Source organism: Pan paniscus, chromosome 9 (assembly GCF_029289425.2).
Source record: "Pan paniscus chromosome 9, NHGRI_mPanPan1-v2.0_pri, whole genome shotgun sequence".
In the NCBI taxonomy this organism is placed as follows: Eukaryota; Metazoa; Chordata; class Mammalia; order Primates; family Hominidae; genus Pan; species Pan paniscus.
The window spans coordinates 18614629-18638702 of NC_073258.2; the positions used below are offsets into that span (position 1 = coordinate 18614629).

Consider the following 24074-nt stretch of genomic DNA (forward strand, 5'->3'; position numbering starts at 1 on the left):
CTAAGCATGACATATTAAAGAAAGATAGTAAAAAGCGAATGAAAACCAGATCTCAATTAGGTTGTTTATAACAGATAAACTTTAACTATAAAAACACAAAAAATATTCAAAGTAAACAAGATAAGTGGGGTTATATCATGTAAACACTAACTCCAAAAAAGCTGATGTAGATGTATTAATATCAGATAATTAATACTCTAAGTCAAGAAGCATCAATAAAGAAAAGTGTCACATAATAATTATAGGAACAATCCAACAATCCTAAAATTACATAAAACCAATAACATAAACCAAAGCTGACAAAGAAAAATAAGATATATCCACATGATTGAGATTTTAACATAGCTGCCTCAATAGAATAAGAGAAAAATCAACAGAGATATAGAATATTTAAATAATAAGATTAACTTACATTAACTAATTCACATATATCAAACATTACACTCAACAATTACAAAATATACATTTTGTTCAAGTGCACATAGACAATGACTCATATAGATCACATGTTGAATGATAAATCAAGTCTAAACAAATTTTGAAACCATAGAGGGTATGGCCTTTTATCACAATGGAATCAAAACAGAATTCTGTAATAGAAATATAACTAGAAAATCCCTCAAATGATTGGGATTTAAACAACACATTAAAACAATCTATGGGGCAAAAATAAACACAGTGAAAATTAGAAAATATTTCAAACTGAGTTATAATGAAAATCTGACATCTCAAATTTTTATGTCTGCTAATGCAGTTATTAGAACTTTAAATTCGTATATTACAAAAGCAGAAAGGTTAAAAATTAATTACCTAAGCTCTATCTTAAAAGCTGGAAAAAGAAATAAACGCCCAAAAATGAACAATTAAGGAAATGCCAGAGAGCATCAGTGAAATAGAAACTGTAGTCTCACAGAGCAAAATAAGCAAAACTAAAAGATAGTTCTTTGAAAAGATTAATGAAATTAATAAACTTTTAGGAAGATTGATCAGGTAATAAAGAGCAAAAACATTATTTATATCAATAATGAAAAAGGAGACATTATTCCATATATATGTATTCTTACAGACATTGATAAAGAGAATAGTATGAAGAAGATTATGCTAATAAATTTGAAACTTTAAATAAAACAGAAAACTTCCTGCAAAATATACATATCAAAAGAGAAAACAGAAATAGTGCTATATAAAGATATTGGATCTATAATGTAAAGCCCTCTCACAGAGATGACTCCAGGTCCTGATTGCCACACTGGTGAATTGTTCCAAACATTCATGGAGGAAATAATACCAATGTAGTACAAACTTGGGAAACACTATCCAACTCATGTTAGGGGACCAGCCAAATATCGACAAGGACATTATGAAAAAAAAATAACTTCCAGAATCTCCGTCATAAACATAGATGCAAAAATTCTCAAAAAAATTAGCAAATATAATCTGACAATATATAAAAGGACCAAGAGGGTTTATTCCAGGAATGCGAAGTTGCTTGAAGATTCAAACACCAATCAATATAACATAACAAACATAAAAAATCACATAATTATATAAGATGCAAATAAAACACTTTATAACATTCAGTATCCATTCGTAATTTTCTTTTTAAAAAAAAGAACTCTCAGCAATGTAAGACTAGGAGAGTACCTTCAGAAAACATCATTATTAATGGTAAAACAATGAATGCTTTCGTCTGAATTCAGGAACAAAACAAAAATATCTACTATTACTCCTCTATGCAATATTATCCTGGTGATCTTAGAGAAATAAGAAAAAGAAGCAAAAAGAACATATCGTAGACTTCCCGTTTCCAGTCCAGCATATAAGGAACTCAGCAGTCTTCACTTCATCCTAACAAGTAAAAAGCTGAATAAACTGAAAAGTCAACAGCTCTTCTTAGATTCATCAGAGAAGTGAGGTCACCTAACAGATTGCTGCCCCTCAGATTCCAGAGAAAGACAGGCAAAAACAGAGAATCACAGCTTACCAGAGCAGAAACCCAGGAACAGAAACTTCCACGGGAACCAGTGTCGGTAGAAACTTTGGAACTGTGATCTACGAACTGCTGGATGCTCAGGGTGCACAACTCTCAGAGTTAAGAACTCCAAGGATACCCAGTCAAAAGGGGATGGCCACACTTTGGGGAGTTTTACCTCCAGAAGCTCTACCAGGTCCTCACAGAGAGTGTCAGAGGAAAATTCCCATGTGATTCCAGCAGGGGGAGGAGATTAAGAAGCACTTTTAAATACACCACAACATTCTGTTCTTTTTAACAAGTCCTGCCTTCAGGAAAAATGATTTTTCCAGAGCCTAACCTGCTGTTTTATCACAGCATAACCTACCTAGGGTAAGGGAAATACCCAACTCCAACCCCCTCAAGACTTCCACTTGGGAGAAGGAAAATACTCAACTCCAGCCCACTCCAGCCATCCTCTCCCACCTAAGCAGGGAAATTATTGAGAAGCATTCATGAAATTCACAGTCTGAAGACACAGGCTCACCAAAAACCTGAGATGTAATCACAGGACTATGGAATTCTTACCCTTCCCTCACACGTTACCACTACATGACTAAAGTCCTATTTATTACGGTTCCTTTTACCAAGTACATCATGTCTGCCTTTCAACAAAAAATTATAAGACATATCAAAAGGCAAAAAACAGCTTAAAGAAACTGGACAGGCTGGGCACGGTGGCTCACACCTGTAATCCCAGCACTTTGGGAGGCCTAGGTGGGCAGATCACCTGAGGTAGGGAATTCGAGACCAGCCTGACTAACATGGAGAAAACCCGTCTCTACTAAAAATACAAAAAATTAGCCAGGCATGGAGGTGCATGCCTATAATCCCAGCTATTCAGGAGGCTGAGGTAGGAGAATCCATTGAACCCAGGAGGCGGAGGTTGCAGTGAACCAAGATCACACCATTGCACTCCAGCGTAGGTAATAAGAGCAAAATTCCGTGTCAAAAAAAAAAAGAAACTGAACAAGCATCAGAGCCAGAGTCAAATGTAGCAGTCCTATGAGGAATGTTTAGAATTATTAGACCAAATTTTTAAAATATATAATTAATATGGCTAAGAATTTTAGTAGAAAAAGTAGAGAGTATGCAGACACAGGTGCATAATGTGAGCAGGGAGACATAAATCTAAGAAATAATCAAAAATAAAGGCTAGAGATTAAAAATGCTGTCACAAAAATGAAGAATGCCTTTGCTGGGCTCACTAGTAGACTGGATATGACTAAGAAAAGAATCTGTGAACTAGAGGATATATCAACAGAAATCTCCAAAGAAAAATAAGACTGGAAAAAAAAACCCAGAATATCCAATAACTGTGGAACAACTACAAATGGTATAACATATGTATAATGGGAATACCAGAAGGAAAAGAAAAAGAGAAAGGAACAGAAACAATACTTGAAGCAACAATTCCTGAGAATTTTCTCAAATTAATGTCAGACACCAAACCACACAGATCCAGGAGGCACAAAGAACACTAAGTATGATAAATGTCCAAAAAAATACACCTAGGCATATCATATTCAAACCTCAGAAAATAAAAAATAAAAGAAAAACCTTGAAAGAAGTCCAGGGTTGAGGGAGTGGGTGGAAAACACTTAACCTATAGAGGAGCAAAGAAAAGAATTACATATGACTTCTCCTCAGAAACCATGCAAACAAGAATATGGAGTGAAATATTTAAAGTGATGAAAAAAAAAACACTTAGCATTTTGTACCTGTAAAATTATCCTTCAAAAGTAAAGTAGAAATGAAGACTTTCTCAGACAAATAAAAATTGAGGAAATGTGTTGCCAGGAGATGTTGAAGTTCTTCAGGGAGAAGGAAAATTATATAGTTTAGAAACTCAGATATGCATACAAAAAGGAAGAGCATTAATAAAAGAAAACCCTATTTTCTTATTCTTGATTGATCTAGAGATAAGTTTGTTCAAAATAATAGCATCAATGTACTTGATTACATATACATGTATATTACATTCATATATATTACATACATGTATAGTTATACATAAGAATATCATTTTTCATATGTATATGCTTATGCATATGTGAAGGAATGACAGCAGTAATACAAGGGATGGGATAGAGGAATTCAGAATATTTTGTTATTATGAGGTACCTGCACACCTTGTGATGCAGTATAGTTATTTGAAAGCGGACTTGGATTAATTGTAACTGAATATTGTAAACTCTAGGCCAACCACTTAAAAGAAGTATAACTGATATCTTAACAAAATAAGAGAAAATGGAATAATATAAATGCTCGATTAAAACCACAAAAGGCAAAAAAAAAGCAGGGAAAGCAAAAATAAAAATGAACGACAAGGACAAATAGAAAACAGTACCAAATATGGGTAGGTTCTAATCCAACTACACCAATAATCATAAATGTCAGGGGTCTAAATACACCAATTTAAAAAGAGAGATTGTCAGAGTGGGTCAAAAAAATAAGACCCAACTATATATTATCTATAGGAAACCACTTTACATATAAAGATAAATATAGATTAAAATAAGAGATGGAGAAAGATATACCATGCTAACATATCAAAATAAGTGGAAGTAGCAATAGTAATAAGACAAAGCAGACTTCAGAACAAGGACAGTTATCAGGAATAAAAAGAGTATTTCAAAATGTTAAAGGGGTCATACTCCTAAAGACATAACAATCCTTACTATATATACACCTAATAATAGAATATCAAAATATATGAGGCAAAAACTGCCAGGAGAAATAGATGAATTCACTATTATAGTTGAAGATTTTAACACCCCTCTATGAGAAGTGGACAAGTTCAGCAGGTAGAAAATCAGTAAGAACATCATTGAACTCAGCAACACCATCAATCAACTAGACGTAATTGATCTCTATAGACTACTTCATCCACCAACAGCAGTTTACACATTCTTCTCAAACTCATATGGAGCAGTCACCAAAACAGACCACATTCTGGGCTATAAAACACAACAAGTTGAAAACAATTGAAATAATATGTCTGCTCTCAAACCACAATGGTTTTAAACTAGAAATCAGTAACAGAATGATAGCTGGAATAACCCAAAATACATGAAGATTAAACAACACACTTTTAAATAACACATGTGTTAATGAAGAAATCTCAAGATAAAATTTAAAATATTTTGTACTAAATTGAAATAAAAATACAACTTCTCAAAGTGTGTGGGATGCAGTGAAAGCAGTGCTGAGAGGGAAGCATATAGCATCAATCTAAAAGCAATAAGCTGAGCCTCCACTTTAGAAAACTAGAAAAAGAAGAGCAAATTGAGTACAAAGTAAGAGAAGAAAAGAAATAATGAAAACTAGACCTGAAGTCAACAGAACTGAAAACAGGAAATCAAAAAAGAAAGCCAATAAAACCAAAAACTAGTTTTTGGAAAGACCAATAAAATAGATGAACTTCTAGCCAGACTAAAGGAAAAAAAAAAAGAGACGACGCAAATTGGTAATATCAGAAATGAGGGAGGGAATATCATTACAGTTCCCATGGACAATTAGAAATCTTTTTAACAACTCCATAGCCACAAACTTGATAACCTAGATGAAATGAACTAATTCCTTGAAAGATACAATCTGCAATAATTCACACAAGAGAAACGACACAATCTGCCAAAATTCATGCTAAAAGTCCTTTATATATTAAAGAAATTAAATCAGTAATTAGTAACCTTCCAAAACAGAAGCACCAGGCCCAGATTATGGAATAAATGATGCCAATTCTATATCATTTCTTTCAGAAGATAGAAGCAAAGGGAATCTTTCCTAACTCATTTTATCAGGTCAGCATTATCCTAATATCAAAACTAGACAAGGATATTATAAGAAAATAAAAACCATACATCAGTAACTCTCATGAACACAAATGCAAAAATTCCTAAGAAAATATTAGCTAATTGAATCAAATAATGTGTCAAAAGAATTATATACCACAATCAAGTGGGATTTATCCCAGTTGTGCTAGGCTGGCTCACCACTCAAAAAATCAATTAATGGAATACATCACACATCAACAGGCTAACAACGATAAATCATATGATCATATTGATACAGAAAAACATTTGACAAAATTCAACGCCCATTCATGGTTTAAAAAAGAACTCTCAGCAAGCTAGAAATAGAGGGAATGTCCTCAACTTGGTAAAGAACATCTATAAAAAACATTGAGCTAACATCACATGTAATGGTGAGAAACTCAAAGCTTTCCCAGTAAGATTAGAAACAAGGGGAGGATGTCCCCTCTTACCACTGTTTTTCAACATCATACTGGAAGTCCTAGCTAATGCAGTTTAAAAATAAAATAAATAAAATAAAATAAAGGGTATACAGATTGGGATGAAAAAATGAAACTGTCTTTGATCACAGATGACATGATCATCTGAGTAGAAAATAAGACATAATTGACAAAAATTCCTGGAACCAGTATGTAATTATAGCGAGGTTGCAAAATACAAGTCTAATATACAAAAGTCAACCAATTTCCTATTTATTAGCAAAGACCAAGTGGAATTTGAAATGAAAAACACATTACCATTCATATTATCACTCTAAGAAATGAAACATTTCGGTATACATTTAATAAAATATGTAAAAATCTATATGAAGAAAACTATAAAATTCTGATAAAAGATATTAAGGAAGAGCTAAATAAATTAGAGATATTCCATGTTTATGGATTGAAAGACTCAATATTGTCAAGATGTCCATTCTTCCCCATTTGATCTATAGATTCAATGCAATCCCAATCAAAATTGCAGCAAATTGTTTTGAGGATATCAACAAACTGATTCTAAAGTTTCTATGAAGAGGCAAAAGACACAGAATAGCCAAGTTACTATTGAAGAAGAACAGCAAAGTCAGAAAACTGACACTATCCAACTTCAAGACTCAATATAAAGCTACAATAATCAGGACTGTGTGGTACTGGTAAAAGAAAAAAAAATCGTTGAATGGAACAGAACAGAGCACTCATAAACAGACTCACATAAATATGGTCAACTGATTTTTGACATAAAGCAAAGGCAATCTAAAGGAGAAAACATAATCCTTTGAACAAATGATGCTGAAAAAACTGGACATTTATGTGCAAAAGGAGGAGTCTAGACATATATCTTATGCTCTTCACAAAAATTAACTCAAAATTGATCATAGACCTAAGTGTAAAACACAAAACTAAAAAATTTCTAGAGATAACATAGGAGAAAACTTAGATGATCTTAGGTATAGCAATAACTTTTTAGCCAGAACACTAAAGGCACAATCCATTAAAGAAATAATTGATAGACAAGGCTTTATTAAAATTAAAAGCTACTGCTCTGTGAAAGACACTGTTAAGATAATGAAAAAACATGCCACAGACTGGGAAAAAAATATTTGCAAAAGACATATCTGATAAAGGAATGTTAGCCAAAATATACAAATAACTCTTAAAACACAACAATAAGAAAACAACAATCCAATTAAAAAATGGTAAAAGACCTGAACAGACACCACCAAAGAAGATACACAGATGCAAGTAAACATATGAAAAGATGTCCAATATCATATATTATTAGAGATATCACTCTTTAATTAAAAGAATTTTAAAAATGACATATCACTACATGCCTATTAGAAGGAACAAAATAGAAAATACTGATAATACCAAATGCTGGTGAAGATGTGGAACAACAGGAACGCTCATTCATTGTTCACGGAAATGCAAAATAGTACACCACTTAGTACAGGACACTTTGGCAGTTTCTTATAAAACTAACATTCTGTAATCATACAATCTAGTAATCATGTTCTTTGGTTTTTCTCAAATAAAAACTTATGTCCACACAAAAACCTACACAGAAATGTTTATAGCAGCTTCATTCATAATTGCTCGAACCTGGAAACAATCAAGATGTCTTTCAGCAGGTGAGTGGATAAATAAACTGTGGTACATCCAGACAATGAAACATTATTCTGCACTGAAAATAAATGAGCTACCAAGCTATGAAAAGATGCGAAGGAAACTTAAATGCATTTAAGTGAAAAAAGCCAATCTCATAAAGCTATTATACATACTGTAATATCCAAACTATCTGGCATTCTAGAAAAAATAAAACTATGAAGATATTAAAAAGATTAATGGTTGCCAGGGATTGGGGGAGGGATGAATACATAGAATACAGAGTATTTTTTTACGGTAGTGAAACTATTCTGTATGATACTGCAATACTACAATGGTGGATAGATGTCATTATACATTTGTCAAAACCTATAGAATGTACACCACCAACAGTGAACCATAATATAAACTGTAAACTCTGGGTGATAATGATGTCAACATAAGTTTATCTGTTGCAACAAATCTACCACTCTGTTATGAGATGTTGATAATAGGGGAGCCTGAGAGGGAGGGACAGGCTATATACATGTATATACACACACACACATATATATACATATATATACACACATTATATATACATATATACACACACATATATACATATATACGCACACACATACATATATGTATGTATAGAAACTCTCTGTACTTTGCACTCTATTTTTTGTGAACCTGAAACTGCTATTAAAAATTAAGTTTATTAACTTTAAAAAACATGTAAAGGAGAAAAGAAATAAAATTCACCATTCACAAACAATTTGGTTGTATATATAGAAATAAATTTAAAGCCTAAAATAAAGTATTAGAATTAAGAAATATATTTAGCAAGATCATTGGATATGAGGCTAATATGAAAATATATTTATTTCAAATATTTGCAAAAAATAGAAAATAAATTTTCAAAAACAATAAATCTACAAAATATACAGGGTGTTTACATACATCCATTAAAACCCTACAAAATATTACTTTAATAATTTTCTGAAATCCTAAATAAATAGATGGACATATTCTGCTCATACATTGGAAATCACAACATTCTTAAGAAGTAAATTCTCCCTAAATTGATATATAAACACATTGCAATCCCAATTAAAATCCCAGTAAGTATTTTCTTTTAAATTGACAAGTATATCTAAAATGTATATGTAAACACAAAGGCCCACAATCAGTAAAAAAAATTTTGAGTACGAAAAAAATTAAAAGAGCTGACTACCTTATGAATTTATTGTGAAGCTACAGTTAGTAAATAGCTTGCATTGATATAATGGTAACCAATAGACATAGAACAAAAGAGAACAAATATCTGCTACAACATTTAAACTCAAAGACATTATGTTGAGTGGAAAAAGTCAAACACAAGAAAAGTGTATACTTTATAGTTCCATTTATATGAAGTTCAAGAAGAAAACAAAATTAATCTATGGTAATAAGAGTGAGAATAGTTACCATCTTTCAGGGGTTATGATTGGGAGGGAGGATGAGGGAGTCTTCCAGCATACTAGAAATGTTCTATATCTTGCTATGGATGGTGGTTACACACATAAAAATGTGGTGGAATATAAACACATATAAAAATTTAGTGAAAGATACACTTAAGATTGCATATTTTACCACATGCATGTTATACTTCAATGTCCCAAATATATATGTGTGTGTGTGTGTGTGTGTATATACACACATACATATATATATTCATTTATGTATTTATTTTTAGACGGAGTCTCGCTGTCATCCAGCTTGGAGTGCAGTGGCCCAATCTCGGCTCACAGCAAGCTCTGCCTCCTGGGTTCATGCCATTCTCCTGCCTCAGCCTCCCGAGTAGCTGGGACTACAGGCACCTGCCACCACACTTGGCTAATTTTTTGTATTTTTTAGTAGAGACGGGGTTTCACCGTGTTAGCCATGATGGTCTCGATCTCCTGACCTCGTGATCCACTCACCTCGGCCTCCCAAAGTGCTGGGATTACAGGCGTGAGCCACTGTGCCCGGGCCAATGTCCCAAATTTTAAAATAAAGAAGTACTATTCTTTATTTACACAAATCCTTAAGTAATATATGTTATATTGTGAAAATGAAAATAAATACCATTTTTTTAAAGTTACTTCCCCATTTGTTGAGGTAAAATGTTTAACCTAGCTGGCCTCTAGAGACTACTTCAGAGATCAACACAACTATTGCCTGAGCCAAAAAGAGATCATCTGACATTTGGCTATGGACAAGCCATGCTCTTCAGAATAGGAACAAAACTGAAATTATAAGATCCCAAGGTGTCTGAAAAATATATGTATTTTTGTCTTGGTTCAATAAAAGGGACACACTGTCTACCTGCTCTAGCTAGAAGTAAAATGACACCTTCTATGTGACCATTATCATCTGAAGACAAGTAGCTGGGGAATTAGGAATGAAGCAATCTAGGAAAGGTACAAAGTTTCTCCAACCTTTAATTTCCAATCATCCAAACATTTGCCCTTAGAATAAAACCCAAAATCCTTCATATAGCTTAAAAGGTCCCCCATGTTCTGGAACCCACTTACCTCTCCAGCTATTCTCACCACTCTCTACTCTCTCCCTCATACTACACAGTCTTATTGTACTGAAATTCTTTAAATTCCCCCAAAGCACCAGCTGCTATCTACTATATTCCTTCTCTCTTGTGACCTTCACACATACTCCTCCCTCTGTCTGAAACATTCAACCACTCCATTTCATCTAACTCCTATTCATTCAGTTATAATTTAAAAGTCATTTCCTCAATAATGCCTTCAACAGTCCATTGTAATATTATATTACCTAAATCATGACTTTTGTCATACTTTGTTATAATTAATTTACCATCAATCTTCCCTATCAGACTATAAGCTCTATGAGGCCAAGAAATCCATCTGTCTTGCTCACTACTATATCGTTATCAGGCACAGCCATTGGCATATGGTAGACACTAAACAAAAAATATGTGGAATCAATGAAAATAAATGATCAGAAGATTTAGCATGCAGTAAATCTTACTGGATCCTTAGAACAATCAAATAATATTTTGTGCACTTAAATTTAATACTATGTTTTAATCAATGTTTATTTTCTGTAATTTTTTTCTGCCATAGACTTCAGTTCTTTTTAATATAACAAAAGGTTGGCTATGCTTAGAGCACCACAGAAAACATTTCAAAGGGAGTACTGGTAGTAGTAGAGAGCCAAGTAAAAAGGGGGAAAAATACAATGTCAGGTGATAGATCCAGGACACTTTGTAAACCCACCCACCCCACCAGGAAATTCTTCTGGGGTATATACTCTGAGCACTGAAGTTTTGTGTAGTTTTTCTTAATAATGGGAGTCTTCTTTTATTTGAAAAAAAAAATGACCTACAAATGAATGATAGCTTACAAATTCAATGCAGTCTAGGTCAGACCATTAGTCTTTAGAAGAATCATTTCTGTCAGAGTTAAGGTGGTAAATTAAGTAATCACCAGGATTTTGAAAACTTCTATCACAAAATTTTATATCAATTTTAACCTGTATTCATTTTCAACATTTACATTTTAAGTGAAAAGATAATAAAAGCTGAAAGTATGCTTTTGAAAAGGAAAAAATGTTGCAGCACCAAAAACAAGATCGAAATCTAAATATGTTCCCTTTTCTTATTATTTTGAGGGGGGAATAGAAAAAATGAAAACAAATTATCAACTAAGTATTGTTCTGCAAAAATTTCAAACACTGAGCAGTTCTTTTGATTACATAAAGCACAAAGGCTCTTTCAACAGCTCCCTAAACAGCTTGATGATGAACTTGATGTTCTTCTTAATCCTCTATTCAAATTTGACAACTGTTAATAGTGTCAAAGAGAATCCATCTATAAACTAAATTGGAGGCTAATGTTATACATCTATGAGTTTTGGCTCTATATGAGCATCAAATGTGGGAACATAACTTCTTACTACTAAATGGCAAGTCAAGCACATCAACAATGTAGTCCTGAAAACCAGTCAGCTCTTAGTATACAAGGAGTGTGTACATTTATTGGTCTAAATGAATATAGGAACATATAGTAAAATATATAAACACAGACCAGATACTGAAGTAAAGTGAGGAGGAAAATCACTGCCAAGATAGGCAGAAACATTTCTTAGGAAGCAGAAATGTGACATTGCTGAACAAACGAAAATAGTGAAGCCAGTCTAAAAGTGTGCTCTTTAAAAGAGACAATGTCTCAGAGTGCAAGTTCTGTAAATCATTAGCTATAGCCACAAACCAAAGTGTAATATTTAAAGAAGAGAGCTGCATACCATACCAATAAACTGTCACAAGGGTGCTAGTATCTGTAGCTGTGCTATCCTTAGAGAGTGCATTTGCCAGGTAACATAGTGCTTTTTACATATGAAATTGTGTTTTCCATACAGATGTTTGAAATATATAGGCATTGGCTTTACTGCAATAAATTCCCCTGTGACTCAACCAAAGGAAGAAAAACTGTGGTAACATCTTGAGTTCAGATCAATGATGCATTTAGATCAAAGTGCAGAGAAGAATTCTTAGGTCTTTCCTGAGTTTGATGTAAGAATCTTAAAAAGCAAAATAGTTAGTGGCTGAGAAATACTATTCTATGGCTATGTGACAGTTCCAAACCTAAAAAATCTACCATTTCAATTAGTTGCTAAATCTTTATTTAATATCTACTCTATTCTCAAACATCACAAAACTTGCCAAGTTATCCACCGCCGGATGATTTTTCTCCCTCAAATTCACCTGTCTTTGTCACTGTAAGATGTTCTCAAAATCCAAAACTTAAACACTTGCAGGTAAAGTAAGCATTTTGATAATTAGGGAGTTTATGTCAAGTGGCTTTTATCAAGGATAACAACAGTAATAAAAATATTAATAATAACAATGATGGTGATGAACTCTAAACTTAAAAGAGACTCCAATGCGAGTTGAAATTGCTTAAGAACAATAGCCTTGATTTCATCCTAATTTATAGTTTCCCAAAGAACCCTAGAGTTCTCCTAGATGTAACTTACTCTGTATCACAATACTAAGTCCTAATCACTCCCATTGCATTCCTAACCAAAACAAAATTTCCAGGAGTAATTATATGCAGCTTATTATAGCTTCAATTTGTACTATAGAAAGTGAAAGTATTCTATGCTTTCTATTTTAAACTTTTGCAAGGAACTATTGTAAGCCATTGAATAGAATCCTTGATACACCTTCAAGTAAGCTGCTCATCAGATATGGAAGAAAGGATAATCCATAGTACCTGGGAGTTTATATATTTGTTTTCTCAAAGTCTTCAAGTAACAGTGACTGGGCATTTGGCACTTCCAGTAATTGCAGAATATCAGGACAGAATTCCAGGTCTAAGTAACATAATTCATGGTAACATAATTCATGGTGGAAAAGTAAGCTTCAAATTGTTTTGGGGTGTTCATCAGGAAAGGCATTTTGCATATAAAAACTCATGGTCAAAATGTATTTTTTTTTTAACTTCAAACATACCAAAATTGCAAAAATAGTACAGAGATTTCTTACAGATCCTTCATCCAAAGTCCTCAAATGTTAACAGTTTATACTCATTCTATCATTTATATTCTCTATCTCTCCCTGTCTCTACAGTACAATATTTTTAGTACTTTTATTCTTTGGACTTAAAATACATAGTCAAAATACTGGTCCAATGTTATTTAGGTAGTTCCACCCACTACCCCTATACATGCTCAGTATGGGTATATCATCTGAAATATAGTTAAATCCCTTTGTCTCTGTGTGTAATCATTTGGGTTCTTCATTCATGTTTGTTTGTTTGTATATTTAGTATGAGAAATAGTAGTATGGTTCTGAAATACACAAATATATGAAAAGTAGTCACTCAACTACTAATCCCCATCCCATCCATTCTACCCTACTCACACCAACCCCATCTTTTCTACTCCATTTGCACCCATCATCTCTAGATAACCAGTCTCAATAGTTTACAGTTTACCCTTCCTCTGTTTCTTTCTGCACAACTGAACAGATATGTGTATGTGATCTCATTTCTTCTTCCTTCTATACAAAAGATGGCATTCTATAAACATTCTTTTAAATTTATATTAAATTACATTGGAAATCACTTCATACCAAATTACAGATAGTTTCTTCAATCTTTTTTATAGCTACACAGTACTCCATTGTGGGACTGCAGCATAATTTATTTAATCACTCTCCTATATGCATATGTAGGTTGTTTGCAATTACAAATAATAAGTCAACAAACAGCTTTTTGCATATCTTTTTTCATATCACTGAAGGTGTATCTTCAGGGTAAATTCCAAGAAGAGGACTACTGGATCAAAAGAAAGTGTATATGTTGTTTTGACAGACGCTGTGAAATTTGTTTCTGAAAGACTTAGAATAACTTGCATGCCCTCCAAAATTAGAATACCTGTTTCTTCACAACCTTGACAGAAGAATGTGTTTCACATCTTTAATTTTCAACAATTCAATGAGCTAGAATTGTCATCTCAATATAGTTTTAATTTGCATTACTTGGATTACCCACTTCTAGCCAAGACGGAGGCTGAATTTACCCTCCTGCAAAAAAAAAAAAAAAAAAAAAAAAAAAAAGAAGCTTAAAAAACTTTGAGAAATAAGGTTTCAAGATTGCTCATCAAGCAACAAAGAGCAGTATCCCTTGAGAGAGAGTAAACAAATGAGTGAGCCCTACCATTTTCCCAGCTTACTGCCTGGAGAGAGTTTCCAGGCTACAGTACAAGGTAGAAGAACTCAGGTAAAGCCTATTTTCCAGAGTCAAGAGATTGAACTAAAAGTTCAAAAAGACTTAGGTGGCTAGAAATTACATGGCACAGTACTAAAGAATGAGAAGCTTCAGAGAAAGGAATCCAGAGATCTGCAGAGGGATCCCTTGAGTGTTCTACTGAGTATGACGGCCAGATGCATGTGAGAAAACTCATGAAGCCAGAAAAAGAATTGTCTGAAAGGATTAGAGAGACCCATCCCAGCTGCTCATAAAGGCCTGGGAATAGTCCTATCTTCACTAGCCAACGTGGAAATAGTCATGATTTGGTGCATCACACAGAAAATTCAGAAGGGCTTTTAGAAGCCTCAGTTGTGGGGTAAAACTAGCATTAGACTAGATAAATCCTGCCTTATTCTGCTTGGAAACTTAAAAACAATACCCTAAAGGATCAAACTGTTTCCAAGAAACTTAAAGCATCCCAAGACAAAGCCTAAGAATATTTATAGGAATATCCAACAAGGTAAAATTCACCATGGCTAGTATTCAACTTTTTAAAAATCAGGTGTGCAGAGAAGCAGGAAAATATGACCCTAATGAGGAGAACTATCAATCAAATGAAACTGAACTAACGATGACAGAGATATTAAAATTAACAAAGACATTAAAAGAGTTCTTAAAACTATATTTTACATGTTTGCTAAGCTAGTAGAAAGATGTAAAAGGTTAAATGGAGGTATGAAACACATGTAAACAAAAAATTATTTTAATCAAATGTCTAGAGCTAAAAACCAAAATGTCTGAAATGAAAAACATACTGAATAAATCAAATGTCCAATTAAATATTGCAGAAAAAATTAGTAGTCTTGTTGACATAGCAGTAGAAACTATCTAAAATGAAATGCAGACAGAAAATGTAAAAAAAATGAACAGAGCATCAGTAAGCTGTGAGACAATATCAAGTGGTCTAATATATGCATAACTAGAGTCCTCAAATATAAGGAGAGAGGAAGAAAAAATATTGAAAATATAATGGCTGAAATTTCTTCAAATTTGATGAAAACTATAAATCTTTAAATTCAAACCAAGCACAAGAAATATGAAGGAAACTACACAAAGGTACATCATAATTAACTTGCTTAGAACCAGTGAATTAAAGAGAAAATTCTGAAGAGTAATCCCCCAAAAAGGCACGTTATTGTAGAGGAACTAAAATCATGTGACAGCTGATTCCTCATTGAAAACAACTCAGGCCAGAAGACAATTGTGCAACATTTTTAAGTACTAAAATAAAAAATAAAATTCTACCTAGAATTCTATATCCAGCAAAAATATCTTTCAAACAAAAAGATGAAATAAAAAATTTTAGACACATAAAAGCTGATAGAATTTATCACCAGCAGATCTGGACTGTAAGGAATATTAAAGGAAATCCATCAAGCAAAAAAATTATATTGAAGGAGATCTGTATCTACAAAAAGGAATTAAGAGTAACAGAAATAACAATAACATTGGTGTATATTTAATTTTTTCTTTTTATTTAAATATTATTTCATGATAATTTGCTGTTTAGAGCAAAAAGAATATCAATGTATTTTAAGATTTATAAGATAAGTAGAATCCAAATGTATAACAATAATAATAAAATCTGGAAGAGAAATTAAAGTATACTCTTATTGTACTATAGTGTAAATAGTATGAACATCTCTTGAAGGTGGACTATAAGTTGAAGATGTATACAATTAAACTCCAAGGCAATCACCAAAATAATGCACCAGAAAATCATAGCTAATAAACCAGCAAAAAATATACATGGGATTATTTTAAAAATCAAAAGAAAGAAAAATAACAGACTGTATCGTGCATATAAAAAACATGAGCAAAATGATAGACTTAAATACAACCATATCAAAGCTCACACAGATAATCCCAATTAAATATACATGGCAGTCTCTTCAATAGATGGAGCTGGGAAAACTGGATAACCCATATGTAAAAGAATGAAACTGGACTCTTATTTTATACCACATACAAAATCAACTCAAAATAGATTAAAGATTTAAACATAAACTTGAAACTATAAAACTCCTAGAAGAAAACATAGAGGAAAAACTATACAACACTTGTCTGGGCAATGATTTTTTAGATTTGATTCCAAAAATGCAGACAGCAAAAGCAAAAATAGACAAATGGGATTACATTAAAATTAAAAAAAAACTTCTGCACAACAAATGAAACAATTAACAGAGTGAAGACAATCTACAAATTGGGAAAAAATATTTATAAGCCATACATCTGATAAGAGATTAACGTCCAAAATATATAAAGAAGTCAAACAACTTTATAAAAGAAAAACAAATAATTTGATTAAGAAATAGACAAAAGGCCTGAATACACATTTCTCAAAAGAAGGCATATAAGTGGCTAACAAATACATTTAAAAAGCTTGAAATCATTAATCACAAGGGAGATGCAAATCAAAATCATATGGAGATATCATTGTACACCTATTTAGAATAGCTAGTATAAAAAGGACCAAAGATAACCAGTGTTGGCAAGGATGTGGAGAAAAGGGAATTTTTGTATACTGTTAGTGGGTATGTAAGTTAGTACAGCCATTATGAAAAACTGTATGCAGGTTCCTGAAAAACCTAAAAATATAATTAACATATAATCCAGCAATTCCATTTCTGGGAATTTACCTGAACGATTTGAAATCAGTATGTCAAAGAGATGTCTGCGTGCCTATGTTCACTGCAGCACTATTCACAATAGCCAAGTTATGGAATATCAAGCTAAGTGTCCATCAATGGATGAATGGATAAAGAAAATGTGGCATATGTACACAAAAGAATACTACTCAGCCTTAATAAAGGAAGAAAGATGTCATTTGCAATAACATGGATGGAATTGGAGAACATCATGCTAAGTCAAATAAGCCAAACACAGAAAGACAAATACCACATTTTCACTTACATGTGGAATTTAAAACAACTCAACTCACAGAAGGAGAGAGTAGAATGGTGGTTACCAGAGTCTAGGGTATGGGGAAATAGAGAGATGGTAATCAATGGCTACAATGCCACAGTTAGATAAGAAAAATAAGTTTTGTTTTTTTAGACATATTGTATAGCATGGTGAATATAGCTAGTAATTGAGTACTGCACATTTCAATATCACTAAGAGAGTAAATCACGAATGTTTTTGTCACAAAAATGTCAAATATTTGACATGATGAATAGGTTAGTTTAATCACTCCACATCATTTTCAAAAATCATCATATCATGATGTACCCCATAAATATATACAACTATAATTTGTCAATACATAACATTAAAAAGTTAGAGATAGTCAAGCTGGATAAAAAGCAAAACTCATATATACCTTGATAAGACTATGTTGCTATATAAATATCAAAGTAGAGTTTAGAGCAAAAACTATTATCAGGGATAAAGAGGGTCATTTCATAATGGCAAAGTATATGATATGATATGATATGATATGATATATGATGATACGATAGAGAAGACGGTCATTCTAATCGTTTATGCACCTAGTAACAGAGCTTCAAAATATACGTATCACAAACTGATATAACTACAAGAAGAAATGACAAATTCACAATTGTAAGTCAGATAATTCAACACCCCTTTCTTAATATCTGACAGTCGTATCTCTTCAATAATTGAAAATAGTAACTCTTCATAGGCTACATAGGGCCATTTTTACATTTGTTTTTTGAATTGTCTATCCATGTCCTTTTCTCTTTGTTTTGAGATTTTTTGTCCTTATTTCCCTCAAATTTTCAGAAATTCCAGAGTTCTTTATATATTAGGAATATTAGTCCTTTATTTTTTACATATGGACAAATATTTTCTCTCAATTTGTAAGTTTTGTTTTGGTTTTACTTATGATCTTTTTAACATGCAAATACTTTTATTTTTATGTATTCAAATCTAGCATGCTTTTCCTTTATTATCTCTGGATTCTGAGTCATAAGGCCTTTCATTCAAGAGAAATTCACCTATGTTTTCTTGCAATATATTGCTTTTTTTTTTAACCCTTAGATCTCTGATCATTATGGAGTTTATTCTTTTCTATAGTATTAAGTATAGATCTAACGTTATCTTTTTTTAAATGGCTACCCCATTTGAATTTAATATATGGCTATACCATATATTAAAAAGTCTATCTATGCCCTAGTGATTTGAAATGCTAACTTCATTATATACTAAACTTCCACACATATTTGGGTTTAATTATGGACTTTATTCTCCTTGTCTGTTTATTCATTTGCCATTACTGTACTCCATAGTTTTAATTACAGACTTTATAGTTTGCTTTAATGTCTATTAGGACTATTCTCATACCCCCTGCATTTGTAATTTTCTTTTTAAGTATATTCCTCACTATTCTTGCATGTTTGTTTATCCATATGAAATTTAGTATCAACTTGACTAGCCTCATCATAAAAACTTCTGGGAATGTGTTACATTTATAAATTATAAATTTATAAAAATTTAAAAATTATAAATTAACTTATAAATAACTAACTTCTTCATGATGTTGAGTTGTCCTATCCACCAAAAGGGGATGTCGTTTTATTTGTTCAGATGTACTACTGTGCCTTTTAGGATTATTTTAAAGCTTTCCTCATATGAAATTTGTATATTTTCTTTTAAGTTTACTCCTAAATATTTAATCTTCTTTGTTGCTACGGCAAATGGTGTTTTTTCTACCATTAATTATATCCTCTAATTGGCTGTGCTATTTTCTACAAAAGCTATTAATTGTTGTATATTAATTTTACCACCGAAGAATTTTTCTTTTATTATAAAATTTATTTTCTAAGCATTCCTAGGTATGCTATCACATCATCTGCCAATATAGATAATTTTACTTCATTACAACTTCTTATACCTCTAATTCATTTATCTTGCATAATTGCATTGGCTGATACCTTCAGAAAAATGTTGAATATAGTGGTGACAGTGGGCAGCTTGGCCTTGTTCCTGATCTTAAGGGAAATTCCTGTAGCATTTCTTCATATGTAAGTTGTACACTTTAGAACTAGAGTATTTTGTCCTGTTAATAAATAATCAATAATATCTGATAAGGGTTTAATATTAGCAATATATAAAGAAATTCTACAACTTGACAACCAAAAGACAACCCAATTTTAAAATGTGCAAAGGACTTGAACAGGCATTTCTCCAAAGAATATCTACAAATGGCCAAGATGCACATGAAAAGATGCTCAACATCATTAATCACTTGGGAAATGCAAATCACAACTGCAATGACATATGACTTCACATCTGCTAGGATGGCTATAATTTTTAAAAAAGAAAACAAAAATGACAAATGTTTGTTAAGGATGTGGAAAAATTGGAACCCTCCTACATTGCGGGGGAGGCGAGGAATAAATTGGTGTAGTCACTGTGGAAAACAGTTTTGCAATTCCTCAAAAAGCTAAACATGGAATTATTTTATGACCCAGCAATTCCATTCCTAGGTTTATACTCAAAAGAACGAAAATATGAATTCAGATACATATATGCCAATGTTGTGCATTGCACCATTATTACCAATAGCCATAATGTAAAAACAAACCAAGTGCCCATCAACAGATGAATGAACAAACAAAATGTAATAACACACACACACACAGGAATATTATTCAGCCATAAGAAGGAGTGTAGTTTTGACACATGCTACAGCATAAATGAATCTTGAAAACATGTTATGCTAGTTGATAAAAGTCATACACAAAAGGGCAAATATCATATAATTCCACCTAGTCATATCTAGAATAAGTAGATTCATAGAGACAGAAAGTACAGTAGAGGTTACCAGGGAGTTTCAGGACTGGGGAATGGGAAGTTATTGTTTGCTGATTACAGAGTTTCTATTTAGGGTAATGAAAGAGTTTTGGGAATAGTGGTGATAGTTATAAAAACTATGAATGTAATTAAGAGTAATGAATTGTACACTTAAAATGGCTAAAACTGTAACTTTTATGTTATATTTATTTTACCAGAGTAGAAATCAGAGAAAGAATACATCCATTTATATTTTGAGTATTTTATCAAAAATGTGTTTTTAATTATTTTGCAGCTTTTTTCAACATTTTGGAGATTATTCCAAGACTTTTTTTCCTTAGATCCATAAATATAATATATTCTATTAAGGAATATCCAAGCTTGCACTACTGGAATAATTCCACTTGAACTTTGTATAATCTATTATTAATGTGGTATTTGATTATATTTGCTCATATTTTATTTAGTATTTTTCCATCAATATTTATGTGAATTTCTGCAATTTAATTTTATGGTACTGTTTTCTCAGTCTAGGTATAACGTTATAGTTACTTCATAAACATATTTAGAAAGTTTCCTCTGTTTTCAGTGCTCTGGAATGATTTATGGAGCACTGGGACTATCTGGTGTTTGAAGATATGATAGCATTCTCCTGTAAAACTTTCTGGGCCTAGTGCTTTAAGAGTATTTCCGTGATAACTTTCTTTATCTCCTCTTTGGAAATCAATCTCTTTAGGCTTTCTATCTTTAACAGAGTCAATTTTGGTTATTTTTATTTCTCTAGAAAATGATCCACGTTATATTGGTTTTCAAATTTATTTGCATATAAATGTAAAAAGTGGGATCTTTTGATTTTTATATTTTTCTGTAATTTAATTGCCATTTTACTTTTGTCACTCAATATTTTGCGTGTTTATGTTTTTGTTTCCAAGTTACTGATCAATTTAGTTAAAATTTGTATTACATATTAATTATTTTTAAACTATATTTTGATTAAACTGTTTTAAAATTATCACATTAATTTCTGCTTTTTATCTTCATTATTTATTACTTTGCTTTTTTCTTTGGTTCATTGGTGAGTCTTTTTTATCATTTTCTTAACTTATAATTTAATTCATTTATTTTACTCTTTAATTTTACTGATTAATTATATTAATAAAATAGAATTTTCCTCTGATCACCATTTAAAATGTATTCCATAAATTTCAAAATGAAGTGTTTTCTTCATAATTATTTTTTAGTTCTGTAACATTCAGATTATATTTCCCCTTTTATTTAACAGTTTTTAGTAAAAATTTTTCTTTTCTTAATTTCCAGGTATAAAGACCTTTGATTTTAAATTGTGTTAATGATCAAAGTTTCTTTATTTCATTCATCTAATCTCATCAATCTCTTTTATTGTGAAGAACATATAAACTATAAACTACATAAGAACAGTTCGAGGCCAGGATTAGCAGACTTTAAGAACACAGAAACCAAAAAAAGGGGGGAAGCTGGTCATCTATCCACTTCACAAACGATTAAATCCATAAATAATTTCTGTTTCTAAACACTTTCAGTTTCTCTACTACAAAATCTCTACACTACACTGAATTTGCCCACCTAGCCAAAATTTGAGGAGCAAAAATAAACAGTCTCAAAACAGAATATAAAGTGTATATAATTACTGCAGTATCATTAGCATTAAAAAGCTTATTCTTTATGGGCTAAAGTAATTTCACGATCTTTAGCAAAATATGTAATTTGGTCATTATTTCCAACCAATCAATATTTTATAATTACTGCAATTGTTATAGATATGAGAAAATAAGTCATCTGATTTAAATCTCAATAATAAATAGTTCTAGAAAACGTTGTCTCAAGATATAGATGAAAAATGACTTTTAATGAATGAAATAAATCAGACCAAATTAAGTTCCCATATACATTCAAGAGAAATTCTAGAACTCTGTATTGCTTCCTGTCCTCTCCTGACATTTTCAACCTCTCTGCTTTCAACCTCATCTAGCCTTATAGCAGATGTGCTATAACACTCCATCTAGCACAATGTTATTTTGAGTAGCAAAGACCCTGAAGAAGATGCTGGCCTTGAGATATATGTATTTTAAAATGGGATTAACATTAGCAATCAAGTCTCTTCTCATGGTTAAAGTCAAAATGTTACCTGAAAATGTTAGATAGATGTATTATTGAATTATACTTTTCCAACAAGAATTAAAGATGCAAGATTTCTGATTATGAAGGCAAATCAAAACTAGCTCACAAATTTCACTCCGTCAATTACTTATTAAAATACAAAATTAAAGTCAGAAAAAAAATTACCAACAGCTACCAAACAGGAAAAGCAAAATAACTAAATGTAATAAACCTCAAAAACTAGCAACCAAGGAAAGAAATAGAGATGATGTGGGTGAGTCAACAAAATACTAAGAATTGTCATTAATATTTCCAAATCTGGAGAGAAGCAAACTGAACAAGTTTTGTTATCTTCTTCATTTTCAATCTGTAGTAGAAAAGAAAAATAAGAAGAAAAATAGTATAGGGAAAGTGAACCACAGGGTTATTTCTGTCTGACAGATGTAAATAATCTAGTCTATATAATAAATTTGGTCAATGATCCAAAAAGTATTCTTCTGAATAAATGATAGACCCTGATCCCCATTCAAATTGCAAAATCTCACAGGAGACAGCTCAGATCCCAAATAAAAGCTACATGTCACCTCAGCTGAGTTCTCCCCCACATCTACCTCAATATTTTTTCACCCCTGAGAAATAATTTTCTCCATCTTCTAAGGAGATAAGGCAAAGAGGCAACCAGGAGGAAATAAATACAAAAATCCTGGAAGAAAAAAAACATGATCAAGAATATAATGCTAAAGAAAGATGTCACATACGAAGATGAAAAACAGGTAGATACAAATGTTATAGAAATTTGGGAATACTACACTCCTAAGCCCTTAGGGGGCTGTGAGAAGAGGGTCTTGTTCTTAACAATGAAATTCTGCCAACTAAGAGAAAAAGTGAAAAAAAGTCAGAAAAAGAGAAGCTGTGGTAAAAGAATTAGGAGTGATGACTAAATTCATATACATATAGAATAAACATTGAACAACTATGGGAATTATAAATACAAAAAGAATGTAAATGTTATAAACCTAAACAATGCAAAAGTAAAATAATTAACAAAAACTGAGAAGTGGGCAGTAGAGATTTGGAAGAAAGTGTATAACGCCCTTATCTTTCAAAACAGAAAGCCAACTGTTTCTTTTAAAAATAAATATGTAGCTTTTATAAACTAGACATAATGAGAAAGCCTCTTAATTTTTCATAATGTCCCTCCTCTCCAGTTTTTAAGCCTTAAGGGAAATCTTTTAGCAAATATTATTCCTAATGCTAAAAATAAACTTTGATTTGGGATTCAGCAACTCCTCTAATTCTACCTTGGTTTCTTCTTTTCTATAAAGTAAAATAAAATGTATCAATTTATATTTAGATAGCATCTACAGTATGACCCCATTTTTACAAAAGCCTTTCCATTTGTCCACCCATCCATATGCCCACTCACTTATCCTTCCATTTGTATAAATGTGTAAGAATGATATCTATCTAAT

General features: G+C 31.9%; 1 protein-coding gene across 27 annotated transcripts in view; it reads right to left on the reverse strand.

The window, feature by feature from the left end:
• SOX6 (SRY-box transcription factor 6) overlaps positions 1-24074 on the reverse strand; it is a 769230-nt gene that overhangs the window by 282245 nt on the left and 462911 nt on the right. The window lies entirely within an intron of this gene.